We start from the raw sequence: 21,195 nt of genomic DNA, 5'->3' as shown, positions 1-21,195 counted from the left end.
AGCTGCAAGATGTAGCCAAAAACTTGTGAAGCTGAACACAGCGTGAATGTCCTGGAGTGAAAGTAATCTAATTATTTGAGAGTTCAGATGCAGATGATACTAGGTTTGCTTAAAAATAGCACTGATCCTCTGGAATTCTTGAACAAGCTATTAAGGAATTACCATGTTATAGGGTTTTTTGTTTTTTTTTTAAATTTGCTTTCAGTGCAAAGGTGTATGGTGCTGCTATGTCTCAAGCAATAAATAAGCAGATGCCAGCAACATAGCCTGTGTTCAACATTGCTTGAGCTGCCTCTGCTTCCCCAGAGCCTGAAGCTGCAGCAAGTATCACAGTGCCTACCAGAGCCAAAGCACTGGCTTGAAATACCAGTGAGAGACTCTGTGGAGCAGCAGGGGGGAGAAGTGCCATAGGTCTCACCCACATGTCCACCCAAGCTTATCTGCCCTCTTGGTAATGAAGGTTTCCCTTCTTCAGACAAGAGAACAGACCTGGCCAGCACTCCCAAGAGGCAGAAAGGGCCTGAGCTATACTTTCAGTCACTCTGATGATCCCGGGAGGATTATTTGGATGATTGCAGGATCATTTGGTGGCTCTCTCTCATAAGGCACCTTTGAACCCAGACTGCCTTAATCTAGTCATGAATAGAAGTTAATTTAGAGCTATTCAGAAGCTAATTTAGAGAGATTTACCGAGCTTTCTTCAAAGGAGCAGTCTTCTAGGATTCCATTTCTAAATTGTGATTTTTCTTTTTACTGTGATTTCCAGGCTCTGCTTCAGGAAAAAATGTCTTGGTTACTATTGTAGCACATCAGATGGTGGTTACCTGATATCTTTCAAGCAGTGGCAACCTAGGTGTGGCACATCCGTGTGACTCTTGACCCCACTAGTATAGGCAAAGATACCAACAGTAGGTTGCAGTGGGACTCCTAGCTTCCAAAAAACACCTAATCTTCTGTATTTTTCCCCAGGAATCTCTCAGTTACCATTCTCATTACATACATCCTACCTACTGTTTGTCGTCTTGCCACCAAGCAAGCTCCTGAGGCCAAGTGATGCTGTTCAGAAGGACCCCTGGCCACCTTCCACCCAGGCCTGCAACTTTCTGATGAACGTAAGGGTTATGAACAGCATGTTCCTAGGAGGATAACAGGAGATGGCTGACCTAGAGAGGGAAGCAGATACTGTTTAAAAAACCTCAATATTTCCAAGAACAAACCTAACAGCAACTGGCACTGGGTTTTCTGGAATGCTTTTGAGGCATCTTAATTGCCAGCTGTCTGAGGACTTTGGATGAACCTCATTCAAAACTTCAGGCTTTTGTGTCTTGAGGCCGTCAGATGCACCAGATGCTGAAGAACGAGCAGCAAACACATTTGAGGCCATGCAAGCACCACAGGATGGGCACCCGCTCTGTAAGTTGTGCCTCTGGCCTGTGATTTCTTTTGTGAGCGTAGGATCTTTGGGCAAGTTATTGTATCTCTGCTGAGTTCAGAACAAGGACTATATTGCATGAATTGTGGGGCAATGTAGAAAGAGGGAGAGATGAATGTCCCCTGGGTTGCTACCTGGCTGCAAGGCAGGAAAGGCTACAAAAATACCCTCTGGGGCATTGAGAGGACTACTGCTCTGGAGGATTAATGTATTTTCTTGCTGGTGCATCAGTGCTTTCTGACTGAAATGACTCTAAAATAATAATTCCTGATACTAATACAGGGTGAGAACAGAAAGGATGCAGTGGTGAACCTGGAGTGAGCAAGTGTCAGGGCTTCCACCCTGCAGTCTGAAGTGCAGCATCAAGATACCCAGGTGAGCGCTCACCAGGCTACTTCAGTTGCAAGAGCAGCATGCAGCTTAGCCCAGGACAACTACCTTGCACAGAGCTCTCGTCCACTGCAATTGAATTGTATCTACCATCTGACCCCACCTGTTCAAATATGGCACAACCTATTGGTGCTATGATTTGTGCTGATCTTTAAGATACTTTAATTCGTATTTAGTATGAGGAAGAAGCAGGACCTTCGTTGTTAATATAGCACACCTCGCTATGCCCACGTAACCCAGTCTAAGGTCTGACCCTAAACCCCAAGCGAACAGGACATGTGCTGCCGAGGCCAGCAGAAGAGGAGCACTTGCAGGCTTGTCTCAGCTCTTGCAGGAGAGTAGGAGGAAGCAAGCCCAAGAGAGCACAGCAATGCTCTCAGATACATCAGGCTGGTGGGTCTCTGGTTTGAGGCACACTGCAAAGGCTGTGGGGTGGCACATGTCTACTTGAGTTTGAGTAGAGGCTTGAACGATGAGTTTCTGACTGTAAAAAGGGTTTAATTGCACTTGATAGGGGAGCATGCAGAAATACAAGATTTAGGCCTTTAGAAAAGCTGGTACAAACCTGTAGTGCAGGCAGGGTATAAGCATGGCTCTAGACTGGGAATTGCATTGGAAGGAAGAAAACTAGACAGCTAATTCCCTGTGGTATATTTAACTCCTTCCTCACTTGCAGCAGTGTCCAGTGGGTGTCAAGTTCTATGTCTGGGTCTGCATTTGGCAGCATTTCACAGTGGGTGGTTCAGTTGTAAGTACTGTGAGGCTGAGGTTATCCTGACCCAATGCACTTGGGCACGCTTTCTTGCTTGAGTTCAGTATTTTCCTGGGGTGGGTCAGGTGGGAGCTTGATTCTTGTTTTCAGAGAGAACTTTCTAAAAGAGTGTGATTGGTAGAGAGGTTAACTTAGGCTGAGATATTGTCTTTCTCTGTTACTCCTTCCAATCAGATAACTAAATTGATTAAAAAGCTGTTTTAAAAACACTAGATTACTCAGTCTTTTGTAGTTTCTTTCACAAGAAAAACGTGCTAAATAAAAAGGAGCCTAAGCTTTCCAGTAGAGAGATGGGCCTGTAATCTTTGTGTCTGTGTGGGAAGTACTTGAAAATTGCCTCCTACAGATAGATTAGTAACTTGTTGGTAGAGGCAAGTTTCTTAAAAATTATGCTTTGCGTAAACTTTAAATTGCAGAAAACATTTACTTCCCTGTGAACTTCGTTATTTAGGTACTATCTGAAACAAATGTCAGGCTGACACCTCACAAATTGTTTGCTGCTAATTATCCTGTTACTTTACAGATATTCTAAAAGTTTTCACACCAGCTTCTCCAGAAAACATCTAAAGATGAGGGCAGGTTTCATTCTGTAGCATCATTGTTTTGGCAGGTACGCAGAAAGTTGAGTGGGCTGATCATGTGCTTCCCAGCTGTCAGCTCATCACTGTTAATAGGTGCTTGAAGGAAAATTGCAGTTATCTCACACAGCACTGGATGCTGAAAGTTCATATGTCAAGAAAAGATGGACTTAGAAAGAACAGAAAGTGTTTCGTAACAGACTTTTTTATCTACAAAAGACGTCCCTGTGCTGCCCTGTTGAGGGTAGTTACCTTTTGTGCAGATGTGGTCTTGGCTTAATTTGGACTTGCTGATGCTCGTTGAAAAGGACATTACGCTCAGTCTGGGCCTGCCTACCCTGAGACACTGAAACGCAGAGCAGGATTTTTTTCCAGCAGTGTTGAAGTCCATCTAAAGGCTGACAGAGTACTACAGTGCACATGTGTTCCTGATTTCCTGGAACCATAGCTCATTCCTGAGTGCCAGCTATTGATACGTCTCTCTCAACCACTGTGTATATTGCTGTTTCTTATCCACAGAATTGTGCTGCAAGGTACAGCAGTTCCATAGGAGCAGCTCCATATATCCACCATGGATACAGGTTGCTCGGAATGCAGGCTGGATTCTACAGCTCTACTGATTTTAATGACTAAAACCAAACTTTCCTGGCTTTCCTTGTCTGAAAACCATTCTAACAACCCAGTCAAATTGCCCACATCAGTGCTTTCCTGGGCTGCAATTTATCCCAGATGATAAATACAGAAAGCTGTGCTTAACCTGGATTAGAGGCAACCTGGACTGTTTCAAACAGGCCAGTACTTACAGGTTTTGGTACAGCATGTTACACCATGACAGTAGCATGACTGACTTGATAAAATGGCCAGTTTGCCATTTGTAGTGCAGCGCTCAAATAAAACTCATCTTCCTATTGATTTTTAACAGCAGCTAGGCAGGCTCTTTTGTGTGATTCATCTCCCCTAAATTTAGCTGCCTAAATATTAGACATCTCATCTGAACCAGTCATCTAGCATAGTCTCAAAATTCGTCATGAGAGATAAGCAACTCAACAGGACAGTCTGACCTGTGTCAAGATAGGTTTCTAGCGGAGATAGGGGGTTAAGCCATCTCTGGAGGTAACTGTTCTTCTCCACTGATTCTGACTTAATTTAGTGACTTTCAACAGCAAGGTGAGGGAAGCTCTAGCCTTTGCTCTGTTTTCCAAAAGTATCTTTTCAAATTCAGTTATCAGTATCCTTCCTTTTAATCATGATGAAATGTCTTTTTGTTTGAAGCACCAGACTGGATTTGCTGCCATTATTTTTTGATTACTTCCTCTTATTTTCTTACTGTTTCTTCTGATTGTGAATTAGAATAATTTCCAAGGTTGGGTGAAAAAGAGGAGAGATATTCTATATTCTTTATTTAAACACATTTTTCCAGTAATCAATAGCATAAATAGAGCTATGGGTTTCAATGTTTTCTCCTGAAAAACATAGATCAAACAGTATTGTAAAGTCATACATCTTCCCTGTCAGACATTTAATTTATTGTGCTGTTCATTTATAGCTTGAGACTAGAGAACTATTGGTTGACAAAAGAGGATGGATGGCTTTTTTATTGAGTCCTTACGCAGCTGGCAGAAGATAGCAAATGGGGGAAGGAAATGTGCAACACTCATTTCCAAATTTCTAATAAATCGTGGATGGATCACAAGGGGCTTATGCTAACTTAAATTACTATTGCATTGCATTTCCAAAGGATTGGAGGTTGACAATCATTTGTCTCATTCACTGTAGTTAAACTAAGCATCAGAAAGCAGCTTAAGAACAAACTTTTAGATTGGTACACAACAGCTAATGTTATGGATATACACAAACAGCATGATCCATTTCTAACTCAGTTGTGGCTGTTGCTTCATCCCTCTGAAGCTAAAGCAATATTAGCATTAGAACAGTTCTTGTTTGGTATTATTTATCCCATTATACTCCAGAGCTCCTCTTCAAGTTAGTAGTTTATGGTAGTGCGAAAGTAATTTCAGCAGCTTGCTTCTCCGATGGCTCTGTTTGTTGAGTTTATGCCCAGGACGGTCATGCTTGTGGGCAGCACTTTGGAGCCCAGATGCTGCTGCTGCTGCCTCAAAAGTTCTTGGTTACGAGGCAGTGTGCATCCCTCAGCCTTCACTCCTGTAATCTCTCTTCCTCTGATGATTTTGAAGTACATAAAAATTTTACCACTGTAGAAAAATACAGATGCTTATTGGTTTGAAATAATAATTTCCCGTTTTGAATATTTTTCTGGGTTTTGTAGTATCAGGTTGTAGGTTTCATCTTCAGCTTTGGGGACCTTTGTGACTCTGCTCCTCTGCTTTTGCCTCACCATATCCGTCCCCATCTTTATCTGTATCCATAATGATGTTGCTTTTGTTTAGTAATTTTACGCATCTGTAAAATTCTTGTTCCTGCTGAGCACCCCATAAGCATGGACACTACCCTTGATTGAATTTGTTTGCAAGGTCATTTACACAATCAGCGTTCAATGCGTACTCTTACCATAATTCCTGGGGGGGGGGAATGGCCATTTATCACAATTATTACTGGATTAGGAAAAGACCATTCTTAGCTGGAGGGGAAAAAGAAAAGGTAATAATTTGTCTATTTTACCCAATTTCTGCTCCTTTTGTTGTTAAGAGATGAAAATGTAATTTGAAAAAAGGAAAAAATCCAGGACAATTCTTTATTTTTTCTCAGTGGGAATGCTTTGTCACTGTGACACTTTTTCCCCTTAAGGGTAGTTCTGCCATAACATTTAAAATAATTTTTTTAATGATCTTTCGACCACAGATTATCAGTGGGTATAAGCCATGCAATCTGAACTTGGAACCACTTTGTCATCTAGTAGCAGCAGAAGTCTTGTATCCTCTCTCTCAATCACTAGAGGGGGATGAATGCTATTTAGCCATAGCAATTAAAAAGATTGTGATTGGTTTCAGGTTAGACATCCTGATGGATTGGTTAGAATAAAGATCTGTATTCTACAGTTCTCTAACATTCCTGAGTTCCTTGTGCTTTACTTTTTCTTCAATTGATCTTTTATTTAGGTGTATTAGTTAAAGCTAATATTACAGTTACACATATGCAAACAATGTGTAAACAACTGAAGAACTATTAGCAAAGAGGGTTGCAGAAGCCATTATGCTAATAGAAGTGTTTCTACTAAACAGAAGGTGAATGAATGCATTATATAATAATTCTCTTCAGAATTTTAAACAGTGTACATATGAAGGAAATGCAAGGAAAGTGATATCTGAGCTTTTTTAAATGAAGTGAAATTTCTTCTTGGCCACATCTTAATAGACAGAAACAGGCTAAGACACATTTCTTTTATCTGCACAAAATGAATGGCATTTCAATCAATAAACCCAATAGTGAAGAGTAAGCGGTTGTAAGTAAGTAGCTGCAAATGTCAAATATAGTAAGTGTTTAGAAATACATTGACAAAACTGGAATTGGTACATTTGTTTATTTTTTTATGCAAAATATACTTGCATAGTAATCAACACTGACCATGAAAATAACACGCAGAATTAAATAATGTGCAATCAATTTTTGAAGTGAAGAATGCTTTTATATCACAACATCATTATCCAGCAATCAACCTGGTAAAATCTTACAAAAGGGCTCTTAAATGGGACGGCACAAGTCAAAATAATTACCTTTACTCCTATTACATTCAGAAAAGTTCCTGTGTAGAATAGGTAGAAGAAAGGAAAAGGAATGGGTGGATGGGATATGCTGTAACAGAACTCCCTCAGACTTGCCTTTTACCTGCACATCAGCCTACCTTGCAGGAAGAGCACTGGCCAGACTTTGCTATTTGAAAGCTTTTAAACACCTTATTTTAAAAACCGTATACACAAAGGGAGAGGGCTATGCAACTTCTAAAAATTAACACTTAAAAATATCTGCCCATATACATCCCTGTGTGGAACACTTGTGTCACCTTGTCTTACGAAGCTACTTCATGCAAACTGTGTTAGTGTTTTCCAGCACAGATTTTCTGTCTTCCAAGCTTCATGAACCCTTATGTATAAATACATTTGTAGATACAAATCTCCAGTCTTTCATCCAGAGGTAGCCTTTGAGTTTGGGGAGATGGTCTCAGAAAATATTTTCACCCTTACTCTCTAGAGTCAGAAAAATTTTCCATATCTTTCTCAACAAAACAGCTTATGAATCTCTTCTCATCCCCTTGTAATTCTGACCCAAACTAACAGCTTTTCAGTTTCCAGTGAAATGAAGTTTGAGGTGTGGGGTCAAACTAACCTATTCTGGGACTGCACTTGTCTACCACACTTACTGTAGCATTAGCTGAATTTGTCTATGAGGACTTTGGTAGCGTAGCCTAAGGGGAAGCCCGGCAGCACTGGGGCAGACCAGAGCGGCGTGTCAGCAGTAGTAAGTTCCCATTCCTGCACGTCAACAGTTCTCGTACTCCTCTGTGACGGGCCAAATAGTTTGACTGTAAAATATGACCTATCTTGAGCAGGTGCAGAAACCAAGTTATACCCTTTAGTAGTCTTCACCAGACCTATCTGGCTCACCCGCAGAGCTGTCAACAGCACTTATCACAGAGTGTTAATGAGCATTCTTGGTAACCGATATACTCTTCCAAATTAGTCCTATAGTTAAGAAGTCTCTAAAGGGGCATGATGGTCTGCTTCAAATCCTTCTGAGGATGATGTTTGCGCACCCTGACTAAGTCATTGATAGGCATCATGCAAGCTTAAGCTTTAAAGCAGTGAGTGATTGTAACACTTTTAGGTACCCTGGACCTACCATCACATTCTCAGAGGCTTGTACTAATCTGCATTTTAAGAGACTTAGTGCATTCAACATCTTCACAAGGAAATCTTAAAAACAAAAACAAAAAAAACCCCACCAAAACCAAAAAAACCCTACCCCCCAGTTTCTTCATACAAGCATGTTTGCAATTTTTTTCCCCATTCTTTTTAAAGAACTGTGCTGAGATAAAAAAATATATGGTTGAGAAAAGATCCATTAGAATTAAACTGCAATCATTGTAAACTACTGTCAAACTTCAAGTATTTCTACTTTTCTTTTCCTATTCCTTTTATTTTCTCAATAAATAATGGACTTGTTCAGTAAGTGAAATAGACTGCTTCAGTAGCCCATCATGTATTTTATTTTTGCTAAACTTTTGGTTGTGCTTTTTATATCAAGCCACTTAAAAAAAACCATTCTGTCAGACTGTTTTTCATTTAAACTTATTGTAAATTACTTGAAAGGTTTTGTTTGTCCCAAGTGCATCTTAGGTTCAGTGCAATAGATACCACTCAGTCCTTGATGGCCTAGGGAGATAAAACATAGGATGGCTAGATACTCAACACTAGTTTCTGAAATTCCTGGCATATCCTTCTCCACACTGCCTCCCTGTTCCCCCCATAACCTTTTACACAGGTTTACATGTATTCTCATAATTTTTTCACAAGGTAATATAAAACCACTTCCCCACTCTTTTAAATGTCAAAGATGTACACCAGGGAAAACACAGGAAAAGGTTTTGTTTAAAATAGCCTCAGCATCATTGAGGCAACTAATGTTTTATTATGTTGCCTGGTGAACTCATCCTAGAGCAAATCATGCAGGAAGATGAATGTTTTGAAGGCCTCTGAGATCAATGATTATTCTTCCAATGTATCCTAACTGCAGAAACATGCCTAAAAAATAAATGTTTGATGATTTACACAGAGAAAACTTATAAAGTGTTCATTATCTTTTAAAAAGTTTCATTGCTTGTCTTATGTGTGAGGCGAAAAACCTACCTTTGTGTTTCCACCTATCTAAATATTTCATAGACTCTCCTCCTATACCCTTACTGGTTTGATTTCCAATCTCCAGTTGGCACTTAGAGCCAAATTTTCATGATGTTCAAGAACATACACGTTGCTTACGTGCCATAGCTACCTCCATGTGTAGGTGCTGAAGCAAGTCTGTGTCCATACACCAGATACTGTGCTCACCATTTAAATTTTAGCACGTCATTGTAATGGAGTCTCAAGCACAGCAATCAAAATAATGCCCCTTTGAGACATTTTTATAGCTGAGCCTTAAATCACACAAAACAATATATCTTTTTCATTATTAATATCTTACTTTCCTACCAAATATCCGCTCTGATCTTTTTCCATAAGTCAACATATTTCTCCCTCCCCAAGCAATACACAATAGTAAGAAAATACTTACCTTTCTGAAGGTAAAATGAATACTAGTTTGCTACATGTGTTTTAAGCTTGCTTTAAATTTTAAAGCGTGGTTGAATACATGTAGAATATTCACTTTTTGTTTGTGTTCTTAAAGTTTAAAAGGGTGAGATGGGTTATACTTTCTTTTTCAATTGCTGTCTTTTTGGTGCATCTTCACATAGGGATGTGTTTGCCTCTTGGGAAGTTGGCAGTGTAAGTGGCTGACAAACTAGCTAATAAATCTGAGGTTAATAGGGCTGTAGACAGCAAAGTACATAGGCGTAGGAAGGATCACCAGCCACAGAATGCTGCACATCTAGAAGCTGTCAATACAGAGTATGAAAAATGCAAAGGACAAAGCAAAAGTAGGAGAAGTTCCAGCTCATTTTTCTGCTTGCTGAAGCAATCTCTCACATCAGGATATCCTGGTCCTCTAGGGAAGACTTGTATTTAGGGCTTGACCTTGCTTCTACTCATCCCAGAAGAAAGTCTCCTTTTAAACCCAAAGTGGACAGGATCAGGTCACTAATGACTGTTGCCCCAAAAATAAAACCAGAAAAAGCAACAATGCTTCAGTTTATATCAAAATGGCACGTCTGTATAAGAAGTAGCACGCGCTACGTCTTGTGCAAAAATTAGTTTGAATTAATTTAGCGGTATTTAGAGATGGGTATTAGAGCTTTAAAGCTGATTATTCTAGTTCTCTTAATTAGTGGACCAAATGTCTGATACAGCTGCTGTGCACTCATGGTATTGAGGACAATTTCCATCCGGGGGAAAAAAAAAAATCTTTTGAAGACATTTTCCTTGCAGTACATTAAATCCCTTGGAGTAGCTTGTGGCCAGAAATTTGAGTAAGTCAGCATGGTGCTCTTGAATTCAACAGAGCCACACTGATGGCTGTCACCTGTGATTGTCATTGAATAACGCAATGAAATTCTCTTAATGCATGAATACAAGTATGAAATAGGAAGGGGTGAAAAGATGTTACCGCTCCGCCAAAACTGCTCAAAGAAATAACAACTGCTAAAGAGTTGCATCTTCGATATGCTTTCCATTTGTCTAAAGCCACCATAAAAATAGCTGACTGGAGACTTAAAGGTGTGCACATCACCGTACTGCTAGAGAAACCCTCCCTGCACTAGGAAGACTGCCAGGCTGCTCTGCTGGTTTCTTTGAAGGCGTGATGCCCTGAAGGCTCCATTCTCCCATCTTCCTTCCCTGTGAGATTTGTCAAATGCCTTTTGATCGTGGAAAGACTTTGCCAAGGGGTCATGGTTTTCAAAGGGAGCCAGGATGCCCTATGCCAGCTGGTCTGGAGTAAGTGCCTGCCTCTGGGCTCTTCCCAGGTGCTGTGGACACCATCCCATCTCGTGGCCTCACACTTGTTGCAGAGCAGCAGCAGTTTCTGCGGGCAACTGCTTACAGCTGGGGAATGGTAAGTCCAGGGAGCAGCTCCTCTTTGAAGGAGGAGTTGGCTGGGAGCTGCACCCCGGTGACTCACGCGGGGCAGCTGCCTGCCATGGCCGTGCCGCCACGAAGCACATCTTCTGTGCGTTTGTGTTGCGCAATTGAATTAGTGCCCTGAGTTGGGAAATTCTTTTTATATATTTTTCTAAGTTTGAAGCTAAAGTACTGGTTTGGGCGGGGATGAGAAGTAGCCTGCTTAAAGGGGGAAGGGAGAAGACAAAGCTTTTCACCCCATAGGGCCACACATTCATATATGAAAGTCTTGGTCATTTGGAAGGGTGATCTGAAGGGAGGCACTCATGGGAAGTGTCATGTAAGCACATTGTTTAGTATTGCATGAGTAACCCTCCTGGCTATAAACTGAATTAAGTGTGTGGTTAAGTGCCAGACTGGGGGGACTGGGGTCTGACAGCAAATCTTGACTCGTAACGTTACCTGAAACAACGCTTCTAACTGAAACTGAGGTTCCCTGATGGACATTGTGTCGTTTTCTAAAAGAGGTTTCCACTATAAATATACACTGCTCAAAACAAGACAGAGCCAGGGTGTTAGCGTATTCCTCAGACAACTCAGTGAGCAAAGTGAGATTGCAGTAACAGAGGTGATCGTGCTTCTTTATACCCTAAAGATTCAAATTCTGTGACAGGATTAAGATTTGCCCACGTCACTAATCTGATTTGTACTGGCACCTGAGATTTCCTTTCTCATACCTAGACTCTTCACTAAGTCTTCACATAACAAGAAATAATTGTGCCCATCATTGTCGATTCAGAAGATTCACACATGCGTGCTTGCTGACACAAGACCTGCACTTGATTTAGTGGGATATGAAACTGAATTCTGTGACCTCACTGGTATTCCATTGTGTTTGGGTTTTTTTTTTTACCTAAGCATTAAGTGCTTTGACAACACAGATGCTGGATATGCAAATAGTGCAACTTCTGATATTTCTCAATTTTAGTATAAGAAATATATACTCTAAGGGGAAAGTGCTGATTGCCAGGCCCTGGAGTGTTTAACAGCAAAGAGAAGCTACTATAGTTGTCTTTTTTTTTTATCCTTAAGCTCCTTCAGGAAGTGTCAAATATGGACCACTGCCAGAGGAGGGATGCTGTATTAATAAACCTTTGGTCTGATACAGCATGCTTGCTTAGGCTTTTGAAAACAAAAAAAATTTACATTTACATTAAACCTTTAAATTTACAAAGACTTTTTATTTTCAGTATTATATTGACAATTGAAAGGTATTTTTCCTTTATTTTAAAATTATGGTCTCTTATTTCATGCTCATCTTCCGCAATGAAGTTACGATTCTTGTGCCTGTGACCCCAAAATCAGTTGCCAGAGAAATAAATGTGATGCCACAGATTCAATCCAGGACTTCAGTGCAGGATCAAGTGCAAGGAACAAAGGAGAAGATAAGTGGCTTTCTAAAATAGAAACATCTATTAGAAAAACCCATTTGTTTTTGTCAGCTCTATTTGAACAGATAGTTCCTGTGTCAAAATCTCCACTTAATTGGAGTATATGTATTTAAGTTTTGCAATGACTTTGTGCTCTTGGGGCTTATCCAGGTTCCACTGAAATCAGCTGAAAGATTCCTTTCCTAGTTTCAGTGGACTTCATTTCTCGGCTCCGCTAAAAATCTTCACATTTGGAGATACTAAACTGAAAAGTGGGTATCAAAAGTAGAAGAGCTTGATATGTAACTCACTTTCAAAGGATCCAGATCCAGAGTGTGCTGGATTCTATTCTGTTGCTTTCTTTAACCACCATTAAACAGAAGGTGAGTGAATCTCTTCCTAGAGCACTTAGAGCAAGATTTTAAATCATAGGACGGTTGAACGCTGAGGCATCAGAATTCTTAGTTGCCCAAATATCTGAAAATCTGGCCTTCCTCAGAATTTCCTACATAAATTTAGCACACATTTAACCGTTGTACTTGCAAGTGAGAAAAACATATTCTGCCATAAGATTTGTCTGGACTGCAAATTAAAAATGTTTAAGGAATATCATTCTCTAATTTTCACATTTCCTTTCAGTCAGCTGTGGTTCCATAAATTAGCTGTTCACCTCTCATTTAGTCTTTGCTGTCTATATGTTGGATACATAGTTCAAGCTGGTTGCCTACGCTCCCCGTTGCCTATGGAGAGAAGCAGGCAGCTCCGGCCAGGGCAAGGGGTTAAGCCTGATACACTGAATTGTGTGCTTGGAGGTGCCATTGACTATGGCAGGAGTTTTAGAAACCAGCTGAGATCAACTTATAGATGGGTAAAGTCAGGTGAAATGTATACTATCTTTAGCAAACAAGAAATGTGATTGGAAGCCTTCTCTCTGACCTACAGGAAAAGATGTACTAATAAGCAGCAGTCAATCCATCAGCCAGCAAATGGTTGTATTTTCACTGAAAGTGGGTTTGATGCTTAAAGGGGAGATGGGTAATTAAGACTTCATCTTCCGAAATATTAAATATTGATTTGTAGACATTTAGCAGCAGGCATAAAGCTCTCCTGAGGACTGGCAGCAACTGTCTAAAAGATTATAAAAGATTTTACTTCTCCACGTAGAATTTAACATTTGTTTTTTTATTTAAAATTTATGAAATTAGAGTAAAATAAATCAGGAGGTAACTTCTAGCCCTCCGAGGGCATGTTAGTTCTGCTCCATGTGGCCATTCAGAGTCAAAAGGGATATGTGATTTTTTTTTTTAAGGTTTGTATTGGCTTTTGGTTTATTGAAGTGTCAGGAGGTTTATAAGCTCTTCAACTCCAATTTTGATTGTTTTATCCAACTACTGTCACTTCTTATCAGTATTAAAGGCAGAAATCAAAGCACGGGACCCATGGGAAGTAGTGTTTCAAATGTACACCACCACTCTTTTTTGTCACTATTCTGAACTATGTACCTCTGCTCCTGACAGCAAACCCACAACGAGATAAGGAGGTGAGTTTCATACTTATTAATTCATTTGTGAATTAAACAAAGGCGTTTTTAACTAGCGTGTATTTCTTTCCACCTGCCTAGTCCTTTCTTTATGACTTGCAAAAATTGCTAAAGTACAGCAGACATCACATAGGGTAGCTTTGCTCTAGGCAGCCTGTTTGTCTCCCCAGGCTTTTGCTAATTGCACATTGGGAATCTGCATGATTATGTTTGTTCAAACAGGTGAAAAAAAACTATTCCGGCTTAGCTGTGTCTTACAGATGTTTCTCCCCAAGAGAAAGCAAGTCAAATTTATTAACTGGATTTGAAAACTTAGCCCCAAGTGTGGTACTTGTTGGTCTGAGTAAAGTTAACCAGATGCTTAGCTACCTGAGAGCGGCTTGGCACGGGCTGCCTGCAGGACACTGCTGCCATACTGAGGATGCAGGTGTGAAGTGGTTTGAAAATCCCTGCCTCTGCAGAAAGAAAATACCTCATACTAAAGGGAAAGGAAGAGTTAATTCTTGCTAGGCAGTGTCTGGGTGGCTATTACGAGGTTTTACTGGTGGGATCTTTCCCTATCACAGCTCAGCTACAAAAATGACAATATCTTCACTGAGTAAAATTGCAGTATTTTTAACTATGTGTTCATGGCTCCATGGTCCAATCTGTGGAATAATAGTCAGTCTTGTAAATCCAGAGCTTTATTCATGGTAAAGCATTTGTGCAGCAACTTTTCTTTCTTTTTTTCTGTTTGTTGGTTTGGGGTTTTTTTTTTGTTTGGGTTTTTTTTTTTTTTGAGAAGTCTATGCATTAGAAACCAACATGAATTTTCACAGTCCATTTTATTTGGGTTAACAAGTGAATTGAATTTAAGAGATGACATTTTCTGTGCTTTATTTGCAATAGTTTCCATTTGATCAAATCCATTTCAGAATGTTCTCTATTTTATGCAGACTCACTTCAAATAAGTGTAAGCAAAATATGTTCATTTTACCTCTGGATCAGCTTATTAGGTTTTAAAAGTGCATTTCCACTATACCATCAACAGCAGTAAAGGAAAAAAGGGAGGAGCAGTGACAGAAAATCTATTTGACAGAGTAAATAGTTTCTTTGCACGTATGTATATATAGGTGTGTGGGTTTATATGGGTAAAGTAATGGTGATGGCACTGATGGAGCAGACACGTTTTAGCATTATAATGACAAATCATAAAAGATGACACACTTTAAGAAAAGATGATGTTTATTGGAGACTTGATTATTTCGTACCTTCACCAAATGGAAAATTGACTGAGACAAGAGAGAGGCAATACAATTAGAAGTCAATACTTAAACCTTACTTTAAACACTGCAATTGCAAAAAGCAGATATTTCATAACAAAGATGTTGCAGTGGCATAAGCCGGGAAAAAAGACAGTAGGGTGAAGCAGGCAGATCTGTACATTTGCACATTTCTAGGTAAGCATATATACAAGATATTTTTGAGTCCTTGGGGTTTTATTAAATTCTTTACCTTCTTTGACCATTTCAGCTGGGCTATAGACCCAGAAGGGACATACGTTTTATGTTATTTTCATTTTGACATTTTTATTGTTAAATGTTGTGCACTGAGTTAAATTTTTTTGTGCTCAAGTTTAGTTACTTGAATCCTGGAGTCCTTTTATTCATCCTGTCATCTGTCATTGATGTAACTGACTTTTGTGACAGCATTGACAGGATTTATCTAAGAGTTTGCTGGATGGCACATTTTATAAAATCAAATATAAATAAAAGGGTCCATCATCTGGGGGATATGGGATTGGAAGTCAATGGGTGTTGATGGTGCTTAGTTTCACAAAGAGCTATTCAAGAACTCACACAATCCCCCTTACAGATTTATCTCTCTTTATATATGACCATGTTCATATTCCTTTCAGGTTGGGGAGCAAAATGTTGTTTTTCTTTTTTTCTTTCCTAAGACCTGCCAGATAATCAAATATGTACCTGCATTTCTTTCTGACATTTCAGAAATACTAAATATTGTATTCTGGTGATAATGCTTTCTGAAGAAGGAAGGAGATGGCCCATTTAATAATGTATACTTCATTTACAGTTTGGAGCGTTAGCCAACTACTTGTGATGATACTTCTTCCAGTCATAATACTGATATATGCAGAGTTCTAACTACATTTTTAAATAGAAAAACAACTGAATGATACATTCAAAATAATTCATGGAGAGGAAATAGATGTATTTCAGCATGGGAGAATATTTATGCATTATTTAACAGCAATAATGTTTGAATTCATACATTATGCAAATGCCATTATAATCAGGAAAATGAAAGAACTTGGACTGCTGCAACATCTTTAAATCTACCATTAGGTACTTATTTGTGCATATCATTTAATACTGCACAATGTTACAGTATGTCACTTGAAGAGAGAAGTTATCGGAGACTAACAGGTTATAAAAAAGTAAAGCTGATGAATCCTGATTGCTACCTTGATGCTAATGTCTATAAATTTATCAGCAAACAAAAGTAAAGGCTTTAATGGTAATTTACATAAACTCCTCTTCCAGAGATAAGTTACTGGGGTTTTACACACAGTTCACATTTTGCGTTGTGATCCTTATCCATACCCACCCCCACACAACAGATTGGCGCACAGCGTGGGCTGACGCCAAATTGTATTTTCTCAATGTATCAGCAGCTATGTTCCAAACCTATCAAAACCAGCAAGCCTGACCATATAAAACCAAAGCTGCTTCTGTCTCCTCTTATCTTCAAGATAAAATATTAAAAAAAAAAAAAAAAAAATCAAAAAGCCTGTAATTTGGTGAAGAGCATTAATAGACCTTCCCTCTTACTAGTTGGGTTTGTTTCTCTCTCTGCTTAACTAAATTCATAAACCCACATATATGTATGCGTGCACTTCATTGCAGTTTTGCTGCGCCACGCTTCCTTTATAACGTCTGAGGTTTTGCAGGCAGTATGTGTGTGCATACGCGTAGCCCGTGGGAACAGGAGCAAAAAATCGCCACGTGCAGACCGCAGGCAGGCTTTGCACGGGCCGCCTTCAGCCCGGCAGCCAGGCCGGCACAGCCGTGTTCCAAGGCGAAGCTCTGGAGCTACTTAGATGCAGGGGGTCCGAGCAGGGGGCTCAGCGCTGTGCTGAGGGGGCTTTGGCAGAGCTGGCCTCCAGCTGTCGGCCCCTGAGAGGACCAGGTTTCTGCCCCGGTGTTGGGGGCTTCCTGGCCTCTCCCTGCCACTCCTGCTTTTGCATCCTTAATCTTTCTCTTTTCGGCAATGGTTTCATTTCCTCCCTGTTTTAAATAGCTCCTCCATTTCTTTCTTCTACTCCATTCAGGCAGGCTTCTACCACCTGTGTGGTCCTTCCAGCCTTTCCTCTTTAGTACTTCAGGCATTAATGAATTTCTCCCCCAAACAATATATGAAGTCATCTGTAGCATGAAGTACTCCCATCTTATGAAACTGAAACACAGCTAGTCAGACCTATGTCCTCAAAAGTGTCTGGGTTTGAGCCTAAGAAGTTGAGGGTTCAGCTCACTCTTTGGAGCAGCAATCTCATGTTAGACCCAGAAGAAGTCCTTTTCCACTGGTATCAGTCTTCAGTGCACCAGTGTCCCGATCCAATATCGGGGAGGGTTCTTAAACGATCCCAAGAGCAAGATTAAGACACAAACGAGGTCAGATGCCGTACAACCTTACAAGTTTTATTTCCTATAACAACTGATAATAGCAACAGGACAGAGGGAAGAAGAAAGGAAAAAGAGGCAGACCTAAGCAAGAAAACAGGAGAGATGCAGCAAGACTAGTTACCACCACCACGAAGCCAGCAACGTCCCGTTGACTCGGTCTCTGTGCAGGTGATGGGGGTCCAAGTTCCAGGTTGCAGCAGACAGACAATGATGACAAGTCCCAGTTTCAAGCACTGATTATCAATCCCTTGCAGTTCCTTTCAGTTCCTTTTTTCCAGTCCCTTGCAGTTCCTTTTTCGAGGGAGGAGTACGCAGTTTTTCCGAAGAGTTCAGCCATTTCCACAGAGACTGCTAGCTTCAGGCAGATATGGTGATTTCTTCAGGGCCTTCAGCATGTACTCCCCACAGCAACAGGATGCTGAGGCTAGCAAATGGTCAGCAAAGTCGAGACAAATATAGTCCAACACAGTCTCTTACAGTCTCTTACAACCTGCTACGTAGGCACTCACCCTGCCCTTGCCATCCCAGTGGGGAGAGCCAAGAGGGGTGCGAGAGGAGAAGCCACCTGTGAAGACTGTGCTTCCAGTTCTGCCGTTTGCCTCTCTGAGGTGAAACCCAAGCAGTTTACTTGCTGCCTACCTGCACAACCACTCTAGAGCCGTGTTTGTATGGACTTGCTCTGGCTGGTCTCTGAAATCTCAGGGTCTCTTATGTCAGCACATATGAAAAGTAAAAATGCACAGGACACAGGAAGAACAGAGTAGACAGGTCCTCCTTATCTATCTCATGGAGAATGCTGGTGCTTTGGGGTCTGGTGATGACGATTAAAAAAAAAAACAACTGCAATTTTTTCTGGTCTATTCTTCTTTGCCCTTATGGGAATGAGAACTTGAGAAGTAGCAGTGCTGATTATCTTGTGCTTTTCAGTCTCCCACCTTTGACAAATATATCCTGGAGGGATTGGGCTATGGATGATTTTGCCAAATTAGAAGTAAACATTGCATCTGATTTTTTCCTACCAAACGTTAGGCATGCTTAATGTATTGTCAGGAAAGATGAAAGACAATGGAGCTTCCTAGTCAATGATGGGTTATGCCGGGTCCTTTCTTGCCTGGCTGATTTTTAGGTCAGCATTTGGGAAAACAAAGCCATCAGTAGCCACAGGGGTGCATAGTGATGAAGGAAGAGCTAGACTTTCTCCTTGTAGTCCATGAGCAAACAAAATTTCTTCCAAATTATTCATATTGCAAACCTTTTCATTTTTAGTACTAATATTTCTGTTGATGGTAAAAATGAGAGCAAACAGAAATGAAGAAAAACTGTACTGAGAGCGCAACCCGTTTTCTTAACCCATTAAATAAAGCTGGCCCAAGGAGTGACTTACAGAAATGGACAGCAGAGGGAAATTTACACTCTGATTTCCATGTGTATTTGTTGTATGGCAAGCAAAAAAGAATTTGCATGCAGATGCCATCAATCCGGCATGTCTCATAAACACTCTATTCCCATAATAGCTCAGGAATTCAGAATAGATCTTCTTGCAATGGGGTGGCATTTGGACACATTTTGGGTACTCACCGATTTGAATCCAGTTCACAGGCTGGAATTTTTACTGTGTTAGAGTCTTCCAGAAATGATTACTTTTGATGGCAGAGTGGATGCAGTACTGTTTGCTCCTCCATCATAAAGATTGTGCCAGGGCTTCTGCTACAAAATGTCTATTGCTAACAAGAAAACACAATTCAACCAATATATTGTGCTCCTGGCTAAGAACTGGCATGCAAGAATTCATTCTGGAAATTTTTATTTGCCGTGAATAATACTAATTTCTCAGAGTACAAAATAATGCATGAACTCCCTTTTGTTGAATATTAACTAATTTTTATGGCGTTGTGGCAGTCAGTTGTTGTAAAGCCGGCTGGGAAAAGAGAGAGGGACAGTAGGATGCAGCAGGCACCAAGGGTGCAGTAACAACATGTGCCCACTCCAGTGCCAACTGGAGATCACCAGCTGATGACAAAGAGGAGACAGGGCTATAGAAACGGGAATCAATATGTTGTGCAATGGTGAATCAATTAATGAGTTATTAACTTTGGAGTGGTTATAGTAATGTCTTTAATGCAGACCTCCCTGTTTTACCTGGCTTTGACAGTGACAGCTGCGCGCTGGCTATACAAGAAGTAAGCTGGTTATCACTGCAATCATCTTATGGCACTGTTGGACTAGTTGTTGTGTTTGTGCATAGGTGAACTGAGGTTTAAGTTAGCCTCAGGTGCATTTCCACGTCCCCAGTGACTGAACACAGCACGAAAGCCCAGCCTTAGCTAAGACAACGTGTTCACATCACTTCAACGCTTTCTCCTGGCTGCTGTGCTCCTTTTGGTCAAGCAGATGGTACAGCATTTTGTAGAAGCTGTCCAGCATGTCTGTGTTTTCCCTCTGATTACAGCTCCTGAGATGAATTTTCAGAAAGTGCCAAATCCAGCCAGGCCTCTGTATGATTAACAAAGATGCCATCCCCACCACAGAGAAGTGCAAGAACTGTGGCAATCACTCAGCAGAGGTGCTTGGAGAGACCGAGAGAGTCAATGGTATGGTTAACCCTGAAGCTGTCACGCTGTAGAAATCATCTCTTCTGCCTAATGCAACCCTGTTGTTTTGGCAGCGTGGGCAAACTCTAGCTGGAGGAAGCGCCTGCTTGGCTAAGAGAATACGGCCTCCTTTTGCAAAGTTATGAGAAATTAAGATCAGAGCGTTAGATTTCTATAGACTTAGAAGAGGGTCTTCTAAATGATGACCATAAATTCTACACAACTGAAAAATGACAAAGTAACTTCTTTGGGATTTTGTTTACTGGTTCGGTAGAATGCCTGCATGTGGAAAAGCATCTCTGGGTTATCTCCTTTTCTCAGCTCTTCCTTCTTTGGAGTAGGACTATTGCTGCTCTTACTCCTAGTGGTTTCTGATTGCACTGAGGACATGCTCCAAAATCTGCTGAAGCCAACAGAAAAATTCCCTGAGAGCCCAAATTCCAAATTTCTGTGGTGTTCCCCATTCAAGATCTTCCAGTGTCTGTCCCCAGCGTGCCAGGATAGGTCCGGAATACTTGCTTTTCGAAACAGAAAAATTAACTCCAACATGAAACTTGGCACCGACTTCGAAAGGATTACCCCAGTCAGCTATGTTCTGGCAATCCTTGCTTACAGCACAGTTTTCACATATGTTAAATGTTATGCTGATAGTTTGCATATTCTTATACTAAATAAATATGTACATTTATGTACACTGTGATGTAATGGCAATTTACATCTCATATGACCATCTGACATTGTTTCTTCTAGGAATGGATGTCTCTCCTCAGCATCATGAGAAAAATGCTACTTCAACCTAACAGAATATTTTAATTTCAGATAGTCAAAATGATATATCTTTAACATAAGGTTGTCTTCGGTTTGTGGTATGGCTTTCGTAAGTTTGCTAATTCCTTTGGGTTTTAATTAGAAACAGTTCAGCTACGTTTCCCTAAACCATGCAAATGCTGCGGCTCCCACAAACGGTATTATTAAGATGGCTTCTTAATTGATTTTTCTTTGGGAGCTGTTTGTTTGTCTTCCAGTTTATTGTGGCAAACACTGGCATTTGTCACTTCTTCCAGTAACTGAAGCTTTCTGCTTTAATAAATGCA

At 40.5% G+C, this 21,195-nt stretch overlaps 1 long non-coding RNA gene across 1 annotated transcript; it reads left to right on the top strand.

Moving 5' to 3' along the window:
• Positions 1–956: 956 nt before the first annotated feature.
• On the top strand, positions 957–20,881 carry LOC128148521 (uncharacterized). The gene is made up of 3 exons (XR_008237303.1): positions 957–1,413; positions 1,715–1,807; positions 19,960–20,881. It is a non-coding gene; the product is annotated as an uncharacterized LOC128148521 (long non-coding RNA).
• The last annotated feature ends 314 nt before the right edge of the window (positions 20,882–21,195 follow it).

The sequence above is a fragment of the Harpia harpyja genome, chromosome 11 (assembly GCF_026419915.1).
Source record: "Harpia harpyja isolate bHarHar1 chromosome 11, bHarHar1 primary haplotype, whole genome shotgun sequence".
NCBI lineage: Eukaryota > Metazoa > Chordata > Aves > Accipitriformes > Accipitridae > Harpia > Harpia harpyja.
Note: the sequence above shows the minus strand (reverse complement) of the source record. Positions and strands in the feature narration are given on the sequence as shown.